The sequence below is a fragment of the Chamaea fasciata genome, unplaced genomic scaffold (assembly GCF_029207755.1).
Source record: "Chamaea fasciata isolate MVZ Bird 193981 ecotype frontalis unplaced genomic scaffold, bChaFas1.0.hap1 SCAF_8, whole genome shotgun sequence".
Lineage (NCBI taxonomy): Eukaryota > Metazoa > Chordata > Aves > Passeriformes > Sylviidae > Chamaea > Chamaea fasciata.
This window is the reverse complement of record NW_027094093.1, coordinates 14847125-14873327: the sequence shown is the minus strand read 5'-3', so window position 1 is coordinate 14873327 and position 26203 is coordinate 14847125. Positions and strand designations below refer to the sequence as shown.

General features: G+C 37.4%; 1 protein-coding gene across 7 annotated transcripts in view; it reads right to left on the bottom strand.

The window, feature by feature from the left end:
• PDE1A (phosphodiesterase 1A) overlaps positions 1-26203 on the bottom strand; it is a 196495-nt gene that overhangs the window by 169618 nt on the left and 674 nt on the right. The window lies entirely within an intron of this gene.

The window sequence follows — 26203 nt, the reverse complement described above, 5'->3', positions numbered from 1 at the left end:
GAAATTAAAAAGATTTTTTATGTCTGCTATGTTGCAGGTAACTTCTCAGCCATTAAAAATAAATAGGTGATGTGCTACCAAAACAAAAAAGCTCATTAAAGACTGGTGAGCAAAGACAGACATCTGCAACCCTACAGAAATCTGTAACCGTTCCAATAAAACTGGAAAATCAAGGCAGAGAGGAGGCAACAGCTACTCATCTTCTCTGTTGCTTGCCAAATTTTGAGATTATGCACTTCATTTTTCAGAACTAGAAATCTCATGAAGCAGAAATAGCAACTTGAGAGTGTGGATTTACAAAGAACTTCAAATCCTTTAACTTGACCTCCTACTGTCCATACTGAAAGCCTCTCTGCACTGCCTGTGTACATTCTGGAAAGTCCATAACACCCAAGCCAGTCCCTGCAGCCCTAAGCAGTTTGCTCTGACTGAAAAGCTGCTATAAACCAGCTTCAAGCTGATATCTAAAAATAAAAAGCTCATAATCGCTCATCGTTTTGCAGGGTCTGACAGTTAAGGTTAGTCAAGGGCCCGTCAGCCCTGTTTTACTTATTCACTTACTAATATCAGAAGTCAGAGCTGTAAGGTTTGTCTTCACTCTTATGGTCCAAACATTGCAGATTTCCACCTGAGTGACTGCAGCAGCCTCCTTGGCAGTGAGTTAGTTATTCTGTAGCTTTAATGGAACAGTAATCACTTGACATAGCCTTGCATTGAGAGTTAAAGGTGTTGCTTCTTTGGCAATAAAAAGCATTTGGCAATCAGAGTTTGCTAGGTGCCACTCAAGACCGGAATTTAAACCTCACCTGTGGTCACTCTATAGATTGGTATGTCCTTCCAGTCACAGTACAGACACCCTACTATAATTATGTTACAAATTCCCATAATTCCAGTCAAAATCCCCACATTATTACTTGTCATAGTCACAGAAGTCAGTTTGACAATTTTTCAAGTGTGACCTAATATACTATAACGTTCACAATATTAGCTGGAGTACCATACGTAATTGCTGACAAAAGCATTAGCATTAAGTAAATTCAGCTACAGAAAGAGTTTCACAGTAACTAAAAAAGCCTCAGGTTTTTTGCTGGTCTGTGACATTAAAAAGCATTGCACATATTCTGACCAATCCAAACATTTAACTTTTTGCCCTAAAAGACTGGGGAATTCATCTGCCAGATTTGAAGAATTAAAAGAATTTCTTCAACCTTGGATTCAAGTGAGAAGTTCTCCTGAGTTGGAGTTTGCTTAGCAGACTATTGACAAATTATCCAAAAGATAGTGTTTTATTAAAGCACAGTCCTGGAAGTCAAAAGACCCGGAAGGTATTGCTTTTTCCCTCTCCCAACAAGCCCTGTCTTAAAATAAGTTGTAATGTTTGCACTTTTGCTTTTTTATCTGTGAAAGATGGAAGTATAAAGCAGTTCACCACTGAATTCAAGAATTTCAAATCCATATGTACCTACTGGAAGTGGAATATAAGAATAGTTAACACTGTTTTTTGAACTGAATGCTTAAAAACATCAGAATACTTTCTCTTTGTTAACCTAGTTAAAATATTTAAAGATTCACTGAAATCCTCAGAAAAGTGACGTCTCTGGTAGAATGGGGGACATCAGAAGCTCTGGAAGGAACCGAGGTCTGGCTTCATGAGGTAGCCTCTTCCTCTCTTGTCCCAAAGACAACCCAGTAATTACTTGTTTTTCCTCAATTTTATTTCAGGGTACCAGAAACTGAGTGACTCTAAAATAAACTGGAGTTCCTTTAAGCCTGGAGGATATTTTACTAGAGAGCAGATACGACAAAAGCAGCCAGTGGGAGGCAGGTTACCTCCTAAAGCTATCTGGAATGCATATGTGCTGCTCAGATTAAATGCAGCCCTTGATACGGCCACAGAAGATACGTAAAGCTACCCAGGATCTAAGGTCTCCTGCTGTTGTTAATGACTCATATCCTGCAATTTTCACATAGGACTGCAAGTTCCATCTATTTATGGTGCAGCCCATTAAAATTTCCTTTCATGAAGAAAAAGTGCTGTCAGTTGCCATTCAGGAGTTGATGTGGGAGGCCAGCTAGCATGTTAGAGAAATTACCAGAGAAAAATACTATAATCACAAAGAGCCAAATGTTCTCTCTTGAGCCCTTTGGGATAGCAGATGCATAGTCATAAGAAGAATCTTTTGTCTCTGAAGATTTTGTTCATACACAGATCACCAAAAAATAAAAAGAAAGGGTAAAAATATGGTATGAACTATTACAGTCCACTGAATTCTGTGCTGTGTATCTCATAGACATTTGCGCTCTTCCCTCCATTCTGCTCCAAAATGGAGCATGTGAGCATACTGATGCCACTGTGGAACTGGATGGGGAAGGAGCAGAGTGCATGTATGTACCTGCTGCTGACTCACATTGTAGACAACATCTTGCAGGAAAAATGGGGAAAGAATACTAAAGTACAAAGCTACAATTTACATTCATTTAATTAAAGCCTTAACTGTCTAATCAAAGAATTACTTGTCCAGTTAAAATGAATGACCAAAATTGTAGTTCAAATTTTACAGAGTCAAAATTGAGATACACAAACCTTCTACTACCTATCCATTTCTCTCTGATGTTATGCTCAGCTTTCACTGCCCCTTTGGGTGCTAAGGTCAGTCGCTTCAGACAGGAACATTAAAGTGAGCCCTCAGTGTCCCAAATCTTCACTGGTGAGACATTTTTAATGGGGAAGAAGGGAAGAGTCCTTCCTTTTGCAAAGAATGTGATATTATATTGATGATTTTTTTTCCTCCTCACCCTATGGACCACTCCAGACTGTTTTTATACCCTTTGTAAGATTTTTACACCTTGTTTTTTCATAAGGTGTTTCTACCTGGTAGTCATTTCCTGTAAATATTTTATACAGTGGGAGAAGATAAACTACAGAACTTCTACACTATAGAAAGTTAAAATAATACCTGCAGTTATAGATGTCAAGTTTTAGTTGTGAACTGACGCAGTGTATTACAAAAATTAAAAGACATTTCTAGGTAAAAGTGCTGCCCTTTCTCCATACAAGTGGAATAAATTTTAATAGATGTCTTGTTTCCTTCAGTTATAATTTTTGACTGATTTATTGTATCTAAACACTTCATATTTCATTATACATACAACAGAGTACCCAGTGGCACAACACAATTAGTTTCAAAGTAGTCTGACTGTTTGGGGATGGTTTATAAAATGGCCCTTTAAAAATATCACCAGGTAGTAGTACAGTTTACAAGTGCAGAGCATCAGTCATTTAGGAAATTCAGGATTAGGAGACTTGAGTACGATACTGATTGATCTCTCCAGGGCAACGTTCTGCCACCACTCCCCTTGGAATCAGCAAGACATCTGAATGTTTATCAATAACAGGATATTGGGTCATGATTAAATGCCTTAGGGATGAGGCACACAGTGAAAACAACATTGAGATAATTTATAACAGGATTATTGACAATATAAGCACAATCCAATACAGGAACTACAGTTCTCCTGTTGGAAGGAAATTTTCACAGAATGATCAAGGGTGGTTGGATGGGACTCATTAATATCATCCAGCTCAAGCAAGGTCACCTACAGCAGTTTGAGCAAGACCACGTCCAGTCAGGATTTGAATATCTGTAGAGATTATGTCTACAACCCCTCTGGGTAACCTGTGCGTGTGTGTGACCACAAAACTGCTTATCCTTATTGATTCAAGTATACTGCCTATCCATTGATCCAAGTAAGATAAACTACAAATGTCTGTGCTGCCAGATCTCTGCCCATGCAATTTTGAAGAGGAAATTTTGATTCTTTTTCACTGTGAAGTAGTAAAGGTCAGTTCTGACATGCTGGTTTTTGGAGACATAAAGGGAGCATCTGCAACCTGTATGTACAATCTCTGACTGAAATGTTTACACCTAAAACTGAAGAAGATGGGAGATGAATGAAGAACTTTCACTATCTACTTATGGATCCTAAGGATTACTTTATGACCATAAAATACATGCATTGCTTTTATCTAAAAAAAAAAAAAAATACACAGACTCAAACTGCAAACAGGATGATGTAGAAAAGGCTAGCATGTAATTCTGACTGTGATTCTAAGCTAAGATTATTCATTTCAAAAGCCACAATGAAGGACCAAAGGAAAAGACAACCGCACTATTTAGCAAAACAAATACTTCCACTGTCAAAGACAGTAGAAATCAGTTTTCAGGTCCACATATACAACCAACTCTAGTTTCTGGTATTCTGCAATATTCTTGACTGTGGAATGACCCAAAAGGAAAGAAAGAATTTCCTAAACTTGAATTCCTCCAGTCCTGTTTTGGGGGAAATAGATCAAGAATAAATCCAGGGAAGAAGAAAAAAAAAAACCAACCAAAAAAAACAAACAAAAAAACAAACAAACAAACACAAACAAACAAAACACCACCACAAAAGGAGGGACGGCTTCAGGAAAGCCAGGTTAGCTATGACATTAGGTTGCTCAGAGCTTTATCCAGGTTAATTTTTTCCAAATTAAATTCGCAAATGATTCCTCTGAGGTATATACATATCTGCAGAGAAACTGGCAAACTATCAGACTATGGCTGATTTACAGTCTACAGCTGAACTGGAAAAAATACATGGAAAATGATAGTGCTGAGGTCAACAGACAACTCTTGATTCAAGACGCATCTGAACTACAATTAAACTTCCTGGATCAGTGGAATAGCATAAAAACATGGGACAATGAATCCCAATTAATTTGTGCACAATGCTGGACTCCATGAGACATATTTGAAAAAACAGTTCTGTGCTTTAGAGAACTTTATCCTCTGTCATACTAAGCAACTTTATTGCAGCCACAAAGCAATTTATATTGCTCAGACTTTAAGGTTTCTAGCTCCAAACAGATGTGCAGTCTCACCCACAGGGACTCTTAACCTGATGTTCTTCCACCACAACAGTATTTAACCAGAATAATATCTTCAGTAAAGTAAACTTTTCTGAATCATGTGTTTGGCCAAACCATATTCAGTACAAGAGGAACACAAGGCAAAAAGCAAGAATGGGACAGAGATGTTCTGCCCAGGGCCAGAAGTGCTTCTGCTTTTGGCCAGATTATTCTGGAGATAAAAAACAAAGCCGTTGCATAACATCTGAGAATCCAAACATATACCCATGTCCTACCAGAGACTAATCACAACAGCTTCACATTTAGAAAACACTGAGTAAGTAGAAACACTAAAATGCCAAAAAGCATTTGGAGAAAAACCATCCAGAAATTTCCAAAGCTTACATTAGCTCCAGTATGGGGGGAAAAAAAAATCAGGAAGCATAAGTTTGCAAAATCTCTAGGCGGGAAAAGTCAAAACAGTTTAAACAAACAAACAAAAGCACAAGCCACAACACTCACTGGTCATTGCAATGTTTCCAGATCCTAGTTCTTGTAATTAGATTCACCTGAAAACTTTGCAGTTTTAATGTTAAAAATTAGAAAATAGCAATGAGTGGATAACTCGATAAATTTATTTTATTCATTCTTCAGTACTTCACAGAAACCATTAGCAATAGCTTAGGTATTATCATGCAAAATTTCCACTAAAAAGCCTGTGCTCATGTGCTTGCAACGAAATATGCAAATATGACTCCAAGGAGCATACAGCTAATGGAAACAGTGCAGTGTGAAAAATTGTATACATCCTACACCAAGTGCTTTTGTTAATCCTCTGCCTATTCAATAATTTCTCACCTATCTCAGAGTCTAATTCCATTAATAGTTCTAACATTTACTAATAATTTGAATAAGAATCAAACAAATGTCAAAAAAAGTAGAATAATCCATTAGTGCACTTCATTTGACCTTAAAATACCATCCATCCAAAGATTCCATGTATTTAATTTTTTTAATATCATCACCCACACAGTCTCTAAAATGTAAAAGAATTAAAACTAAAATTAGAAAGAAATCACTAAATAGTTCTTCATAAACATGCCTAAATTTATCTCTCGAAAAGGTATGAACAAGCAGGAAGGAGTCATTTTTAGCAGCACTTTGAAATCCATGTTCCAGAGACTGGTTTGTGACTCTGACAGGATGCCATGTAAATGACCCTTTCTTTGATCCAATTAATTAAGATATAAAAGACCCATAAACTGATTCAGCATTGACAGTGATTGTCTCTCAAGTACTTGGACTTCATCATCAAGATGCCTCTCACATTCTCTTTTGTTGTACTCTCATTTCATTGTTTACTGTTCCCATTACAGAAATTCTGCAACTCTAATGACAAAATTCAGAACTTAATCTTCTAAATGTCTGTCTTTCTTCCCCAGCTCCTTAAAAACATCCAAAGCTCACATTAATCTCAGGACTGGAGATGTTGATGATATCTCCAGGTTGGAGAGAGTATAAAGGAAAAAAGACCGAGAAACATCCTGAGGGAAAACATAATTTAATATTTGCTGCCAAGCAAGTTTAGAATATTTACATTTCATCATGCATCTTTCATTTTTAGTTGTGTCTAGTTCTTCATATCTTTGAAAAATGAGACTAATAGAAACATCACCTAGCAGTAGCTGTATTGAAGAGTACCATATATTTCACACAGTGATAAATTACATACTTGATAAAAATGTTACTGCATATATGGGATTAAGGGTTTCTTAATTGAAAGAATTATCCAGAGTTACAAGGAATACTGCATTTAAAATACTGCCTGAATGCAAGCATATCTAAGAGCTGCTTTGTATCGCTCTTAAGGTTAAATTGAGGCCCTATTATTCTACTTACCAAAACACAGTCATGAGTCTCTTGCCCTTAAAAAAAGAAAGGAATGACTATCCCTGGATAAGCTCATGTTATAAGATTAAATACATAAAAGTAATTAGAGATTCAGCAAGGATTCTAAAAACATTAGAGGATTTGCAAACAACACTAAATTGCTGGTTGAAAAAGAGTCAGTCACGTATTTGTACCACAGAAATGTCTTGACTGAACAAAGTCTGTAAATACTTCCCTTCTTGAAGGGTTTTCCCTCTTCTCTACCTGTTCTTAACTTGGATCTCAGCTTTCCCTACATTTGTCATGTAGGGATAAAGACTTGCATAAAACATTAACTTCTGCACATCTGAAAAAAAAAACAAAAAAAAAAAAAAAACAACAAAACCCCAACATAATTTAGCTCTAAAAACCCCCCAAAACATGAACTCAGAAACTTCTTATTCGAATATACACTGAGAACAGAAACAGGCAGGTTTAATGACTAGAATTTTTTTTTTTTTTTTTTTGCTTCTCCCTGGAAATCAGCAGCCAGCAAGGAGTAAGCAACTCTGCCTGGCATTGCACCTGCAACAGGTAAGCATTGGAAGCTATCACAGAACAGCAGGAACACTGTAACTTCCCATTGCTACAGAAGGCAGCAGTTCTTCCCTCCAGACCAGCTCCATACCATGACACAAGTTAGACAGATTACATTTCTCCATAAAGAGATGTTCAGGAGGTTGGAGGGTATCACGTTTGAGTGCTGGGACTGGCTAAGAAACAAGTCTGTTTTAAAAAACAGAGAAGCTCCAGCTCTACCAGATCTTGCTTGGATCTGTCTCTGACACTCCTAAAAGCTACTGCTGTGTCACCACAAAACTAAAACCCCACTGAGAAAATCACAGAATTGGGATAAACTGCTTCTGAACAAAGGAGCAGCAGCAGCAACAATTCTTACCAGCAGATGAACTGAGAGGCCTGACTCAAACACGCATCTCGGGTTCTGGAAGGTAATTTGTATGCCTAGAACACAGGTATTAAATTGTTTCCTTTAAGAGCTGGATACTTTTAGAATAAAAGCTTTCTGAGGATGGCAAAAAGCAATAATCAAAAGGCAAGAAAAACATCTAATACAAGAAACCTGTGTATTAGCAACCAATGATTGAACTACTGAAATAAATGAAAAATAGTATCTGCAATACCGTTAATAGCAGAGCTTATCTCTCCTGGAGGCCAGCTTTCTTTCTTTCTCTCATTTAAAGCTCCTCCGCATCACTGTGAGTGGGTATCTGCTGCTGCAGGAAATAAGGTAACACCTGTGCACGCAAGACTTCTCTTCACACAGCAACAACAGATCTTTACTTTCAGGAAAAGAAGTTTTCAACTGCCTTGCTTCACTGTGCATCAGCCATAGAGCCCTGGTATATTGGATCTCACAGGGAAAGTAGAGCAGTGACACTAGAAAAGGTGAGAGACACTTCCAACCCATCAAAGGACCCTGGACATAAGTGATACGTCCCAAGTGCAGCCACTTCACTTTAATTTGTTAATTTTAAAACAAAGCATGTGCTTCAATGGAGCAAACAGCTACCTAAAGGAGCAAGCTCCTTCCCCATCTCCTAACTAGTGTGCCAGCATCTGTGCAGCTGCATGGTGAGTTTATCAGTAAACTTGTTTGGATGGAACAAAGAAATAAAAAGAAAACCATAAAATCTGGTTCACTTTCAATCAGCACAGCGCCTTGCTCCAGCATACTGTGTGCTCCCTTGGCAACAGCTCCAAGGACAGGACAAAATGCACGGCAGAGGATGAAAGGGAAGGCAGGATCTCTTTTTAATAAAAGCCTGGCTTAAGAACACTGAGTTTAGAGACATGGTGTAGAGCATTTAACTGACAGGGAAGGGAAACTGTAGCCCTGGACTGTACATCTTCTATCCTCAACTAAGATATGTTGTAAAATAGATCACAATTTCCCTAGTAATTAACATCAGAAATACTTGGTTCAATAAAACATCTTCGATTATAGAGGAATGCTTGTGATCTTCTTCAAGCACATCAGTGCACTGAAGTGAAAAGTAAAATTGTTCTTGTCTTTCTAGAGGTGACACTTGGTATAAATGGTGCACACTTCACAAATCAGAAAGCCGGCTCTGGAGACCAAAATAGTAGCTCTGCAGTCAGTGTTCCAAAACACGAAAGCAGTGGCTGGGTATGCTATTAAATGAATCATAGTTGGGGAGTGAATTAATCAGCGTAAAAAACCTTGATGCATAAAGTAGAGAAAGTAACAATTCAAACTGCAGATCCTTTAATTTCATCGCCTTTTCAATATATTTCCATGGTTCAGCCATTCTTTCACATCACCTCTCTGAGGCATCATCACTGCTCAGGGTTCCTCAGGGAAACAAACCACGTTTGAACCACATTAATTTCACATCATTTGGATATACCTGCAACCAAAGCTTTTCAATTTCATTATTGACCAAAGAGCACAATCCAATTTCTTGAATTCTATTTCTTATGTAGTCATATTTTGATGTGTATTCAAGACCAGTATGATAACTTAGCATGCCGAAGTGGTTATGCAAAACTGTCTATTTCTGCCATAAGAGAATGTGGGTAAGAGAACTTGTGCCATTCAACAAGAAACTTTAATGCAGAAAAACACAGCTTATGTTAAAATGTCATTCCTATGACATTTTTGCCTTTTTTGGAGATGCGTGGCTTGTTTAAAAGATACAAGCACTTCAGAGCCCACAGTTCCCCAAGGAAATGAAAATGCAAGTCTGATTCCTTGCAGTTGCAGAAAAGCACAAGAACCTCAAACATCAAATCTTAACTTTTTGTTTGATTATTGCTGAATGACAACTTTAGAATCTTTTACTCCTTGAACAACTTCTTTTCCTAAACAATTTCCTTTCCTAAAACATCCTATCAACTACACTTCTCATGAAATAAAACTCATCTTGTTGTACTGAACTTGGAGAGCTGCAATGAAGAAGTATTCTCAAATCTTGTCGCTGGTTTAGACTGCTAAAAAAATCCTTTATAAAATGTCACAAAACCTGCGATTACACCAACTCCATTTGCAGATAGATGCTTGATTGCAACTGAAATGAAATTCAGGAGGTATTCAACTATGCATAACGATTTAATTGAATCCTTCGAATACTTGACATTATAGTTATTCATAACACTGAATTTTGATCCCAGAATTTCTTTATTTCAGCTCTCTGTCTTGAATGGAATTCAGTTACATATTCAGCATTAGACATGAAAGAAAACAGGAAGGATTACTAGTGTAAATGTCTGGCTTTAGAGTAACCTGCCTTTGAAAAGGATGCAAAAGGCATACACAGACAGCACTGAGCTCTACAACATTGACTCGAGCAGGACTGCTGCAATGCTCCTACATGGACAACGAAAGGCAACACCTTCAAGGAAATGAGTGTGTTCAAGACTATTGGATAGCTATATCCCTATTTCCTCCCATTCTCTAACTGACAATGGCATTTACCTCCAACTGGAAGTTTTTCCTTTCATAAAGGGACATCTCGAACATTATAGCATTCATCTGCCACTCGGCAGGCAAAAGAACTAGCAGCTAAAGGCACTAAATCTATGTATCCTTTCCAGGTTATAAAACTATTGGTATGTTCTTCAGTGAAAAAAAGGCATGGTTTTCTGTCTTCTCCCACCACTCTACACACAGGTTTTCTCCACATCTTTGCCCCACTCATTCTCATTCAAGGGTAAATAATAAAAGTGTCCCTGGTTTCTCCCAGAATTTTAATCTCATCAGCCCAGTACAAAGGTGTTTTAAACTTTAGACAGTTCCCATTTTTAGAAAAATGCAGGTTTCTACTAATCTTTCTATACAATACACAACATTAGTCACTCAACTCAAACTCCAGGGCAAAAATGCACACTTAAAATTACTTTGCAAAACTATGTATAACCTGTGTATCAATCAAAAACGAAAGGTTTTGTGGAATGGTTTCATGATATTCAGTGTGTTTTTTCTTCTGAGCTACAGAACTGTGCATGATGTACAGAATCAAACTACTGTAGTGAAACAGACTGATTCTATCCTATTAAGAATGAAAAAATAAAATGCCAATGCCCATAACACCATGATAGAAATACAACTGCATTTTACAGGTAAAAAATTATTCTTAAAATTTCTAAAATAACAAAATAGCCCTGCATAGCAGCACTTAACTAAAAGAAGAAAATGAACCACATATATTGGTTCCTGTCACCTGTAACATCTAAGCAGCACTCCTGTCTCCTAATTTAAGCACTCTTATTCTGCTCTCTGCTGCACCACTCTGTAAACACGAACTTGCCTGTGATTCCTGTATCTACAGGAGCACACACCTGTTACTGTGGTTACTCTTGCTAAACAAACCCGCACCCATCACATCACAGTTCTGTACAGGGCCTTGCCAGGCCTATTACCATCAAGTAATACTTAGGAACGAACATGTATCCAAAATGATATGACAAGTGACACTATAGTTAAAAAAGAAGATCCTCTTTGGATAAAAGTATTAATGACTCCACAAAAAGCAGAGAACACCAAATATGCAGTCTTCTATCATATGTACAGTCATATATGTGTAAATACACATGTAAACATAGATATGTATATATATGTATCACTAAATAGTCTACTTTTTTATATCCGGTCCAATTCTCTAACATCTACACAGATGAATAAAAGGATAAAGATTGCTTGCATTCAGCATTTTCAATAGCTTATTTCTATTTTTAGAATGACTACACAAAAATCAAGTCAAGGCTAAATTATGCATAGTTTGAGGCTGAACTTATGTACATCCCATTTATTTATACTTGCTCAACAATGCTGTAATCTCTAAAGAAAGCACTTTCTCACTTTCTCCATCTCTGCATGTACATTAATCTCACTTGCAACATATTGGAAAGATCAGGCTTTATCTCTCATGATTGCTTTTAGAAAAAGAACAATGATCTGACTAGCAATTTGCTCATGCTGCAAGTGACACAGTCTAGCTGTCCCTTTCTAAACAAGCACAGAACACATTTAATCAAGTAACCTTAGACCATTCCGGTAATCAGCACTGGGACATAAGTCATCAGTATCCTCTTCCAGTTTAATTCGCAAAAATTATTAATTAGCTAATAGAATTACAATAATATAAAGGAGAAATTACGTCATTATCTGACAAGAGAAACGTTAGACAGCTCTTACTCATCTTTGGATACACAAGATTCTGAAAATTTTGAAAATCAAATTTACACGTGACATGAACTTTTCTAAAGTGAACAATTAATGTTTAAACTAGGCAAAGAGATACATTTTTTAAGACAATCTGTCACTTTTTGCAGTGCTGCCCAAGTATTTGTTAGAAAACAAGTGACTATATAAAAGGCACATGGCTAACAAATATTTGGAAAAAATACATAAGTTTTGATTGCATAAGTACCAATAGGATATTTGCTACACATGACAGTGGATAATTAACCTATCAGTACTAGCACTTGGGACATAAGGTGAAGAGTATAAAATACAACACACTACTTAATGTTAAGGTTTATAATATATTAAAAGGTTTTGATCAAATCCTGTAAATAGGAGACTTGCTTTAGCAGAATCAAGACTCCACATGAGGGAATAAAAATCAACTATCTTTTTGAGACCATTAGTCATACTGCTGCTCCCAACAAGTCAGAGTATTTGCTAACAACATGACCTAAGCTGTTACTGTTATGCAGTGGAGAGCAGCTCATGTTTACAGAAAACTGAAATTACCTTTAAAAAGCATTCACTCAAGTATTCCTCACTGTTGCTGTAGGACACGAAAGAAAGATGAGAAACTCCAAATATTTCAGAAGGTCAAGAGCATAGAAAAAGAAGGCTTTTATTTTCTAATTCTTACTACCTTTTATAAGGTGTTCTGATACAGACTTTGCATGATTGGTGAATGGGAACGACACCTCTCTAATGCCATTGGTTAAACTAGAGAAACAGCAAAACACCACCTGGAGAAAGACTGTTTTGAGAAGAAACTTCCTTGAGAAGTTTTTCCTTGGGGAAAAAGTTAGCAGCTGCTAGCAGGCTAAAATTTCTCAAAACAATCTTGGCAAACAACTGTCCTTTCTCAAAACAGTCTTTCTCCAGGTGGTGTTTTGCTGTTTCTCTAGTTTAACCAATGGCATTAGAGAGGTGTCGTTCCCATTCACCAATCATGCAAAGTCTGTATCAGAACACCTTATAAAAGGTAGTAAGAATTAGAAAATAAAAGCCTTCTTTTTCTATGCTCTTGACCTTCTGAAATATTTGGAGTTTCTCATCTTTCTTTCGTGTCCTACAGCGACACTGTTGTATCAGATAAAGGTGTGAAATACAGAAGCCAATTCCATATTCCGCAGCTGGAGAAAGCGAACTCTGGTTCATCAGCTAATATGGTGCAAACCAGCAAGACCAGCAGCGGCCAAGGCAAGGCTCCTGTCAGTCTCCTCTGCAGTCCAAGTTTGTTAGTATCACAGAGGACACCCGCCAAAACTTATCCCTGCAAGGCCCTGACTTCACATTCACCCCTACTTTGTCATCTCTCTCTTTTACACATCTATCACCCTCTAGCTTAAGGTACCTTTAGTTTTGATGATACTCCTTTTCATTCAGCTTAGACCATAGAATTTTGTTTTTACACAGCAAGAAATAAATTACCGTTCAGTAAAATGTAACAGTCACCAGAAAGTGTCTGCCTAAAGATAATGAAGGCGACATGTGACTAAGGAATTACGAGAAGAGGAAAGCACAATAACCTTATAAACTTCTTAGGATGGACCAAAATGTGTTAGTCAGATCTAAATCACAAGTACTAGCTTACTAATTTCTCATAAAATATGAAACTATTCTAAATGAACCATATTTCATTGAAATTTAGTTCGCATACTACTCAAGCATAATATTTACTTTGTCATATCTTCACAATCATACTGACTTCAGTAACAAAAGCAATTGAGTCTCAAAAAATACTGCCCCAAAAGGGATAATAAAGAATCAGTGTAGATAAATGGTTAAAATAAGTATACTATTCTGAAGATAATCTTTTATTATAGACATCAAGCAATATTCACACAGCCTCTCAAAGGCAGTCCTGAATGTTTTATTGTAGAAGCTTGTGTCCCCATCACTTGGATTAAAGAAAATACTTCACTAAATCTTGTCTCTAGTTTGTGAATCATCCAGAATAAGACAGACTGGACAAAAGCTCATCATCTGTTTATCCAATATCTCAGGCATTCTGGCCAGCACCCTGCTCTTCTTTAAACACAGCCCATTCTTGAGAAGTTGCATTTACCCATAGCAGTATTTAAAAAAAAACAAATCCACACAAAATCCTTCATCAAATCCAGCCAAACAAACTCAAGTCCACATAAACTTTCCAATTACTACACAAGGCAGTAAGGGCACAGAATCTCTATTTCCACCAAATATACTTCTGTAGTGATGGTTAAATACAGATTTCCACTGCTGTTTCTTCTTTCCAGATCTTCATGTCAAGAAAACTAGCTGTAATAACAAAGTTCTACTAAGAGATCTCCTATTGCTGTTGCAACTCCACCCTTTCAGATAGAGAAAAGAGAACACAAACAAAATATTTCTCAGAGTGATCACAAATTCAAAAGAAACACTATAATGAGTTTTCTTCTTTACATGATAGACTGGAAAGTACAGGGAACAAGAAGGCAAGTGTTTGGGACTTGACATGCACCACCATCACCTTTGTGGCAAGTGGAAAAACCCTGCAATGGTTTACTTCTGCAGGTCAGCAATCACCTTCAACACAAAAATGTAAGAAACTTCTGTTTGAAGGGCACATCAAAATTTTTATCTTAAAATAGAATTGCACACATGGCTGGAAGCAGAGACAACAATTAATTTTCAGTTATTTTCTTTCAACCTTGTTATTCATGTAAACAATTAGAGAAAGCTAGAATTATTTTCTAAATGTATCACTGTGATGCAGGACTAGCACATTCTTCGTTCAGTCTAATGGAAACTTGTGAATTGCTAGTGATTGAATTGTCAATCATTCAAACAAGTAAATAGCTTTGTTCCTCCAAATTATGCTTTCAGAAGATTTTCACAGCTATTTAACCTCAGTACCTCAATATTTGTGTGTCATTAGTTCTATCCTGTCCAGAAATCTCTTTTTATTCTAATGGGTAAGAAACTGCTGACCTTCAGGAAAACAGGAGTGCTGGTAAGACATGCACTTAGACTTCAGTTTCAGAAGGCAAGGATGGTTTTATTTCTTCTTTTCCTTAAAGGTGTACATAAAGTTGCTCATTACTTCAGTATTGATCTGAATATCATACTTGCCAATTTTAAAATGGGAATAGAAATATCCTTTTGCTTCAGAGGTGTGTTGTGAAAATCACCCAGCAGATATTTAAAACCTTTCTGTAGATCCATACTAAGCACCACAAAGACCTATAAAATTACCACTTCTGTGTTCACTCTGTGCTATGGACCGAGAGCTTTAAAAAAGGCACTGACTATTCTCCAAACCATGAAAACAATATTAATAGTAGCTTAGCACTAGATATATACAATCTTTCCATTAATATATTTTGATATATTAAAACACATACACAAACATCCTTAAGAGCTGCTAATTTTAAAAAATTGCCCAAGCAACTCAGATTTCTAACTATTAGGTGTAATTTTCTACTAACCTTAGCAAAGCTCTAAAAAACATTCTTTGTGATTAGAAGGACAAAAACCACAAGTCCAGGAAAAGCAGCCTGGAGCAAATCACAAGTGTAGTGCATAGTGACAAATGGTATCTACACTGAGGAAAGATGTTTGGGTTAATGTTTTCCGTTCCAGAGGATTCTAAGAGCACACTTAACAGATGGATGGAGAGAGTGTGTCCTGATAAATTACATACATGTCTGCTCCTATTTGAATTGTAAATACAATGTTGATACTACCTACCCTGTGAATCAGTTGCAGCACACACTTACATAATCATTTGCTAATGCAAAGTGTTGAAAAAAATGCTTGCTGTTAGCTAGAAGCATGACAAAGGGATCTGAACGCAAGTAAAAAGCAGTTAATACTGAATACCGTCTTTGTAAACAGATTTTGATGGATTTAGTTCCAACATTTTGAAAATAAGAGACCAAACAAAGTGCAATTAGGATATTAAATGTCTTCAGTATTGAGTCCCTTGTGAATTGCTATGTGAAATATGGAAGCTGTCTCCCAGAATTAATAAATACTACATTTCAGTATTTTATCAAAACAACACGTTCTCCACTCTCTTTTATTAATACAAATTTTGAAAACATTACATTTTCCAGTTTCTTCAACTGGAGTATTCAGCATAGTGAATATAAGGCTGGGCAGTTAAAACTAAAGACTGTTTTTAACTCTCATCCAGATTTGCACTCTCACTTTGAGTGAGCACAACTGCATCCAGACTGAAACTGGGAATACTTCCCATCTTGTGGATTTGGATGTGTATTTTGACTGTATAACAGAAGGAGACTGGGTGGGCACTATCACCTGAAAGTATCACCGGTAGAAAGTACAGGCACAGGATGGAAACAACATCATGCAGTGCAGGTGCAGCCTTCAGCAATCTGTCTTGGACAAAAACCTTGCTAAATTCTAAAGCCTCTATCTAGTGAGGGAAAAATGCAACCCAAAGGTTAAAGACTGCAGTTAAATAATCACTATAGCCGTGACCCCTCGACTGCTGTAACTTTACACAAGGTCCTTTGCCCAGTGTCTGACACACGTTGCTGGTTGTTACTGCAGGAGCCGTATTTCACATGCTCACTGACACGTGGCAGGAAGTTACATGCAACATACAGGCATTCACAAACAAAGGTAAAATTCTGTATTACAGCAGAGCTCAAAAACCTCATGTCTCCACACAGCCTGAACAAGTAGAACAACTCAACACACATGTACTCGAGCCTTTCCTCTGTGTTACTGCACACACAAGGTCTTGAGAGTTCTTTTAAAGAGAACTGCCATCAGTTGTTTTCTATTACGTAAGCACCAGAACAAAGATTCCTCTATTGTACTCTTTTTATAGTACTCAAAAAATGCAGATCGTGGTAAGTGAGAACTGACTTATGAATTGAAAGACTGCCAAAAATGCTTTCAACTAAGTGTCCTATAGCACTGTACTGTGATGTTTTCTTTTGAATAACAAAGCCATAGGAAATTTCACTTTAAATTACTCATTAGTAGAAATAGTTTTGGCTTTGTAAAGCCATTTGTCTCAGGGCAGATAACTGTGATATGGGCTCCCTCTAGTGTCTTATCTCTGACAGAAACTTGGAATTATAAAAGACTGCATAGGTCATTTATAAACAGAAACATCCTACTCACGTTACCTTCCAAAAAAAGTTCAGTTAGTGAAAAACAAAAATCACAGCCCCAGTTAAATAGTATTTGTACATATCAAATTCTTAAGTCAGTGTAGTAAATTTTCCTGTTCCATATAACCATAAGATCCAAATATTATGTAATTACGCATGTAATTTTGCACTGAAATGTAAAGGAAGGAAAATATTACATGAAATCCACTTCGAGATATTTTAAAAACCCAAAACTAATCTTATAATTAGATCATCTATCAATATATTTAAAAATTATCCTTTTAATACCTGAATACCTTGTGTATACATAAAAATACCTCTTGTGCCATGAACACCTCAAAGTTGTTTCAGTAATTTGAGTAGAACTCATAGCAAACTGGAGTTTGATCTTGCTCGATTCAGGTCACTGGATGTTTTCCCCACTGATACAAGCATGACAACACGCAAGTAGATTATTAAATGCTCCACAGTAACTAAAACAGAGCAAAAAAAGTGTGGGTGGACGGACAACTTTTGCCATCAATTAGTGAAAACTGTATGAAAAGCCATCCTAATGGAAGACACATTTTTGTCTTCCACCCAGAAGCCCAAGCCATTCTTTTGCCCACCAAATCCACCAGAGAAGCCAAGCTGAAAGAGCAAGGACGGGAGCAGGCTGAACCAGGGAAAAGACTTGCATAGTTTTTCCTCCCTAAGAAAAGCGAAACCATACCATGAATCTCAGGATACTGTCCCTGACACAACACCAGGAGCAGCTCCAGGCAAATGTTTAGCACCTCTTTTTCCACATAATACAAGCAGCAGAGTTGACAAGGCACATAAGAATTTTACAGTTAATTAACTGTTTAATTTTATTTTCCATAAATTGTTAAAAGAAATGAACAGGAAAAAGATACAGCTAAGGCTTCTTTTTAGTTTTAGCTGTTAGCAAAACAAGCCAGCCATTATTATGGGTTGGAAAGGATTGTCAGATATTGCATATAACATCACCTATGTTTTCAAATACAAAATTAATTTACAACCTTCTACAAAGCTCAATTAGCCTTCCTTATATCTTTCATAGGTACTACAGCCCTCCACAAGCTGGGTAAATAATAGCATTTGGGGTTATTTTAGCCCACTTAGAAGATGAGTTTTTGAAATATAATCAAAGGAATGAATCACTATCAATTTAAGTTTGTTCAGGGAGAACCCCTTTTGGTAGCTGTGTATTTTATGTCAAAGGGTTTCAGTCAACATTCAGCCCAAACCTGAAAATACTGCATCCTTCAATACACCATCAAAAGTTACACTAATATTTAGTCTGTGATTAAAATAATTTTTTAGAAACATTCTACACAAAATAAGATCAAACCAATAACAAAAGCAGTTATTCTGGTCCATGTGTCCAGAGAAGCACAAAAGGTCTGGAGCAGAAGTCTTCTGAGGTGTGACAGACAACTGGAGTTGTTCAGCCTGCCAAAAAGCATCGCTCTCCAACTACCTGAAAGGAGGCTGTAGAGAGGTAGGGGTCAGTCTCTTCTCCCGAGTTACAAATGAGAGGACCAAAGGAAATACCAACAAGTTATGCCATGGAAGATTTAGACTGGATATTAGGAAAAAATTGCTGTTGGATTCAATGATCTTGGATGTCTTTTCCAACTTTAACAGTTCTATGATCCTAAACCACTTGTCTATTGAGCTCCTCAGGAAACCAGCAGCCAACCCACTATCTAACCCCCACAGCAGGGTAACTTTGCAGCTCCAAGCTCTTACTGCAGCTAGTCCAGCAGACTGTTTTCCATGGGGCTGAGCCAAAGCCAATATTCTTAAACAAAACCAAGGCAGCTCTTCTAGGAACTTTGTTTAGTAAGGTACATGGCATGGAGCAAACGTAGAGGAATCTGAGCATTAAATTGCTGCATCCTAGCTGAGTTCCATGTTTTCCCCCTTTGTGGGGGGATGACAGTGGAAAAACATCCCTTTCAACCAAGCCCGGTACTTTCTAATCCAGTGCTCTTCATAACCCTACTGTGCTGCTGAGGTGAGTGTAATTGCATGAGGCCAGCTCTTCTGTGCTACAGCCCAGTTCAGACAAGTGGCTGCACTCACACATCCCTGACCTCACCAGCGGCAGCCCCACCTGTAAGGCAGAAGTAAATCCAGGTGGGAGCTGGGCCTGTGCAGAGCCAGGTCCTACTGCAGCACTGCTCTCCTCCAACAAACCTGGGATTTGCCCACATCTCAGTTCTGCCATGGTCCCAGGGCAGGACAGAGCTGCTCCAGTGTAAGCACCCACCTGGCATCCCCCAGCACAGCCAGCTTAAACAACAGTGCTTGAACACACAGTAAAGTTGCTTACTCCAAAGACAGACACAAAGCTCTTAGTAAATTCGGTATTTTTGAAAAAATGCCAAGCAGTTTAAAAGTGCTTACATATCTACAATAAATATCCAAGACAGTCAGGATTAAAGCATGTTGATTTGCAATGTATGAATGATAGTTTACATAACAAAAATGAATCATAGTAACTGGTTTCAACCATATTCTGATAAATTCTTGTATCAAGTGAATACATTATGGCATTTCTGTAGCATTTAAATCTATGACCTTGATTGCACAGACTGAAGTTCTGCCAGCACTCACACACACATGCTTTTTTGTTGTTTGGGGGTTTTTTTTGTTGTTGGGGGGTTTTTTTAAGTATAAGCCCTTCAGTATAATATCGTGGTTTAGGTGGTTTTTTTTTTTCCAAATGCACATGAATGCAAAGTGCTCATAGAACTGAGACCGTGTTTGCTGCGCAGTTTCCTCTTACTTTGAATAGTATTTTACTCGTAAGAGCCTTTTAATTTGCTTACAAGAAACCACATTTTATAACAACATCACATTAAGCAAATCAAGGACACAGCCAAAATAAAACATAAGCTTTTTTTTTAATTCAGACACCAGTTAGTAAAGAAGCTGAAATAACATGAGATGTCCAGGGTTGTGAAGTTCTGTGACAGTTCCCAGTGAGATCAATAAAACTACACCAGTTCACACCACAAGGGAAAGGAGTTTAGGCTCCAGCCCAGCAACCAGACTGGGCATTTAAAACAGCAGGGTTTTGACTTTAGCACATATATTCATGGCAAATGTCTCAAGTTCTGACTGAATTGATAGATGCTTTAAAAGATATTGTTCATTAGAAACCTTTCCTTTATTACAATTTCAGCATAGAAGTTATAACTATATGACGATTCAAAACATGAATTAAGAATCTATTTATGGATCATGAATTTAACAGGAGCACAGGGAACAATTTTAAAGGAATACAGGTAAAAAAATGCTATTAACATTTTAAATTAATGAGGCAAGTTTAGTTGGCAATCACTCCTCAGGCTCATTAAAGATATCTGAATGCAAATCACAAGAAACTTAAAATAATGTATTTGGTTTATCCACTGGGAGTTTAAACATTTTCTTTTCATCAGAGGTAATAAATACAATGTAAATAAAGTAGCAGTGCAAACAAATCAGTTTTAAATTCTCAGTACTATCTCAAAGGCTTAAACTGCAGCACCCTGTACAGTCAGATGTACAAGCAATTTATATGACATACCAGTGGAAATGGATGCTTTTCCTCACAATGCCACCTTCAGAACTAAATTAAGCATGATATCTAATGCAAAACCCCCATTATCTGTTAAGGTAGCTACAATATAGGTTGAAGAAGTCATGTTAACACAGAACTCAAGTGTATGCAATTTGGTGTTTTATTCTAGAACATGTCCATAATGAATAAACCTCTACCTGCTCACTATGCAGAAGGGACAGCATCAGCTCCCCAGACAACAACAGCCAAACACCTGATTCATTCTTCAATAGTAAAATATTAAATAAAACCAAAAGAATTATCTATGTGCCCAGAGGGAGGATGATTTTAATTCTCAGTGACAACCAAACAATCGTGCTTCTAGTCTGCAAACAAGGTGCCATAGTATGAGAATATGTAGAGATAAATTGAGGATGTATGGTTTCCACTACATGCTGCGTGTTATGGTTCAGGTTAGAAGAAATGCAACAGCCATGAGGAAACACTGAAGCATAAAGACAAGTAGAATGCAATTCTGACAGACTTGTACACCAATCAGGAGAAGCACCCTGCACAAATAACACCATACAGCTAGCTCTGAAGAGTCACCCACTTTACAAGAATAACACTCACAGTGTCCAAGGCTATTTTTGTGAATAAGTGCTCATCAGTGAGACAAAAAGATCACAGCCTGAGGCATGAATATGGAAAAGTACTGATCTTTAAATAACTAACCCAGCATAACCAAGCAATCCCTTCAACAAGCATGATTTATCTCCTAGCCTCAAAACACCCAGCTCTACCTCCTCCAACCAAATTTGCCTAATCACTGACTTCTTTCACCTTTTTAACTTTCGCCCCTGCTTTCTTTAAATGCACCTTTTCCTAGACAAAGTAGGTAGATTTGGACTAAAGGGTCTACAGGGAATAACTGCACTCCATAGAGAGCACAGCATGCAGGTACAAACCCACAAGCTGAGCAGAAAATCTGGGTTTCAGCCTGGAGCAAGTCATCCAGCCAAACGCGCACACACACCAGCAGACCTAACATTAAGGAACAAGAAAGCTTTGCAGTGAAGGCAGGAAGCAGGAGAAACAGACTTGTCTCATTTTGTCCTAACTGGTATCATCAGTTTAAAGTCAATAATCTGAGTTACTTTTCATGGGCCATAGCTGTAGTATATAGTTTGTGAGAGGAAGTCTCAGTAGTGCAATAGGAATGCTTTGTTTTGGTTCCAAACAGTGCCAGTCAGCTCAGAATTGCTGAAAAGGGGCCAGTGCATCACACAAAGTGACAGTAAGTCAGCAGAATTAAAGCAGGCTGCTAAAACTCTGAAACCCTCAAAGGGCAGTTGAAATGATAAATGAGAAGCAGAAAGCCCATCTTGTATCATGTTGACTAAATATTGTGAATATTAAGACCATCTTCCATTTTCTTGCCTCTTTTTTGTACATTGACAGATGACTGCCACGCTTCTCCAGAGTGACACATCTCATTTTTCAAGGTTTCTGCTTTGATTTAGACATTTTGAAGAGCTGTAATCTTGGAGGTTTTTTCTATTTTCTTTAATAAAAACTCCTTCAAGGATACTCAGCTCCACCAGCTGCTACACTGCTGTGGTTTGCTTGCACCTCTTTGTGAGGTCTCACTGCAGATGTGGAGCTTTTTAAGACCCAGTCAAGTTTATGGATGCCTTGCATACAAATTAGTCACCCTGTTCTTAAATTATTAGTGAACTAGAAAAAACTCTTACACCATTACAGAGGAAGGGAAGATGGGGTTTAGAATCACACCTGTCAACATTTTTACCCTTTTAGCCGACTACAGTGAAATCATCTCTGAATGTAGGATTTTCAGATACTTTAGGTGAAGAGACAAAATATTGGATCTCACAGCTTATTTGTCCTATTTAGATTTACAAAAGCACAGGTGTAAACACTTCATGTTCTTATAACGGTGTCCGTATATTTAAAACTGTGCATCAAAACGGTTACAAAGATTTCTGTGAAGCTATTAGGAAACAGAGTAAGGTGCAAGCCCCTGGAAGGCACAAGGGGGAAAAAAAAACCACTTTAAACACCCTAGTGAAGAATTTAAAAATCAACCATTGGCAGATCAAGTCAGACAGAAAGCACATTTTAGTGTTCAAGGTCTGTAAAGAAACCCTTAGACTGTGAAAAATACGTTACAGGAAACTTCTGCCCCCACAGTCATACCTCATTTTATCTTCTTATCTTTTCAAAACTGGCAGAAACCACCCTGCAAACAGCTTTCCAACTGCATCAGAGAAAACCCCAAACAAACCTGGAAGTTACAGACAAATACAGCTCTGCCCGTTCAATTCACCGTGCTCCAGTTACAGATTTTGAAAACCCGCTAACAGGGATATGGAATTCCTTGCAAGCTCCTTTGAATGTTTAGGTTTTACTTTGGATTTGGCAGGTGGCTTTCACTTGTGCAAGGATTCCCCAGGAATTCTGCCACTGGGAATGACTGAAGAGACATATCCCTTCTGCTCACACCCCGTCTCCTGCCAGGAGACACAAGTTATGCGATTCTGAGTTCATGTTGATTCTTCAGCAGCCTGCAAGACAAGTTAGCTTGCAGCACCGTGGCCTGAAGTCAGAGCTGTACCCCAAGACACTTTCAGCTACTCAGCATCAATGAAGCAGTCTGCAGGAAAAGGCCCAGCTGATGAATGGAATACAATAAAACCCAGTTCCTCCTAAATTACCCACCATGCAATGTACACAAAGCATCAAACCACAGCAGTCTACTTTAGCTTTTGATCTTCTTTAAACTGCTAGCAAGAACCAAAAAACTTCAATGACAAAAATCGATATGTTAAAGTTCAAAATGTGCTAAATGAACTGAATTTCTGTTCAAAGCCCTCTTCATTAACAGTTATTGCATATTTCACTGCAGGAAAAAAATAAGCAAGTCCTTATAAAAGCTGAAGGCTAATTTTAAAGCAATCAAAAATGCATAGATGTTTTAAATTACAAGAAATGGCTCTCTAACATCTTGACTATTTGAACAGAAGCAGATGGTTTATACAGCTTTACTGCTTAATTAAACATTTTATATATTCTGTAAAATGGTATTTGATGGCATCCTTTCCAACTGGCTTTCTAAATTTAAATTACAAAGTAATTTTACGTATGTGCCATATTTATCAGATAATTAATTAACATATTCATATCCAATACCAGCTTACTGACCTAGCTCCTATCTTCTAATACATGTGAAAAATCTAACTGTCCACTTCTTTCTTATTTCTTCTTGATGGTATTAACTTTTTCTACAATTCTACTGGTTTTCTTTATTTTAAATAGTCCTAATTTAAAAGGCAATATGTTAGATCCATCCTTTTTAACCCCTTTACAAAAACAGAATATATAAGATGAAATATTTTATGAAATATTAGACCCAACACCAAACAAGATACAGGTTTAGATGCTGCTGCAAAAGCTAGACATGACAACTGATGAGTGTGAGAGGCTTGAGATAATGAAGAAGGCTTAATGAATTCACTCAGCATTTCATAAAGGACAAAAAGGTACACTGCCCCAAGGGAAAATAAAACCAGGTTACACAGCTCCAAAAAGCCACAATCAGAGAGCTGGCAGAAAAAAGAGGGATGAAAAAACAACTGAGCATAGTGGGAAAAGTTCTCAAAATCCTTATCAAGTACAAATTGACACAGTAGTTCCGGCAAAAGGAAGGGTTTCACAATTATTATGTATAGTTCTTGGCATGACTTTCTAGAGCTGATTCAAAACAAACACTAGAAGGCAGAAATAGACAAAACAACAACGCAGTCACTGAGCTTGGGGGTCATTTAACTGTGTGACTACCAAAGACAATCTTAGACCGGAATGAATTTCAGTCTGTTCTCCGGGTTTGTAGATCAAATGGGTAAGAAAAGGTAGCATGGTGTGGACAAATGGCCCTGCTCAGTTACACCGGCAGGGTCCTTACACAAGCAGGTGACAAATGCCTGTCACAAAGGGAAGCGTGAATTAAGTGCTTTGTGAGTCACGTGAAGTCATTAGGGAGAAATGGAAAACCAAAACGTTCATGGATATTCCTTAATTGATGAAACGCAGCTATGTCACAGCACAGTTCTTTATATACGACCAGCACAGCATACAAAAAGAAGCAACACATCGAGACACGCAGACACATAATTTGATAAAAAACAGCAGTTGCAAAAACAAAAAAAATTGCATTTTACTAAATCACAATATCAACTTAAAAAAATTACAGCAATATGATAAAACTAGGATATTTAGGTGTTAAAATGATCAGAATCCTCAAGACTTTTCTCACCATCTCTTTTAATGCTCAAATCAGGCAAAGACACTGTCAAAATGAACAGCAGAGTAACTCAATAAACTCACTACCATTAGGAATTCAAGCAACTACTTGGGTGAATAATTATGGACACGCACAGCTTGCAAATATATAATATTAATTTATATTAAAGACTGTTATTATTAAAGTTTTAATCACAACTGAAGACCCAGAAATGCCTGTTCTTATATTCCTCTAGCTAAACAGGAGAGCTTTTACCCATTCCAAGATGCTCATTGCTCCATGTGAGTTCTGAGAGAGAACCGATTTTGCTTGCCTGGAAACACTTGACAGTTACAAAAACTTACTTCAGACTGACATATTTCATATGCCCTATGTTGATTTCTATTACATAACTTTGTGTTGTAATATGCCTGATTTTATGTATCATCATATGCTAAATGAGCTTTAAATTACTGCAATACATTAATGTCACTCCATCTGAAAGACCCCAAGTCACTGGATATACACATAAAGAAAAAACGTAGCAGCAAAGAGTCAGTGCTTCTGTGTGCAGTGTCATTAAATTCCAAAACCTGAAAAATCAAAGCAAAGGCACCACCCCGCTAAGCTACTTTGTCACATAACCATTGGGAGGGAAATAAAAATGTTTCAGCAGATATGTTTTTCACCATTAATTTGACAGATGTTGTGGTTTCTGTAATAACATGAACATTATAAACTAGTTTCTCAGGTACACTGTAACGGAGTATATGTTTGTTGAGTCAATAGTTTTTCTCCCAAAAATATTTCACAGTGGAAATTTATTCAGGTAGCTGAAACCAAGGAGCAAGCACAAAAAAAAATTCCCTTTCAAAAATGAGCTTTTGGTACTTCTATGTTACTTTGACATTGTCAGAAGCAGTCAGAACCTATGACTGGTTCCAGCTACATAAACGAGAGCAAGGGAGCAAGCCAAAAGACTTTTTGCCATAATTTCAAACAAAGCAAGCGCACAGAGGGGCAAATTGTGAGCAATACTCGATCATAGGCATTGCAATGTAATCCAGAATGCTCTTTAAAACAGAAAGCACTTGCGAGGACTTCTCACAACGTATATGTATTTGATACCCTGCCTTTTAGGCCCTGTTCATAAAACAACGTCTGTTTTGCCTCCACGAACGGTAAAAATCATTTA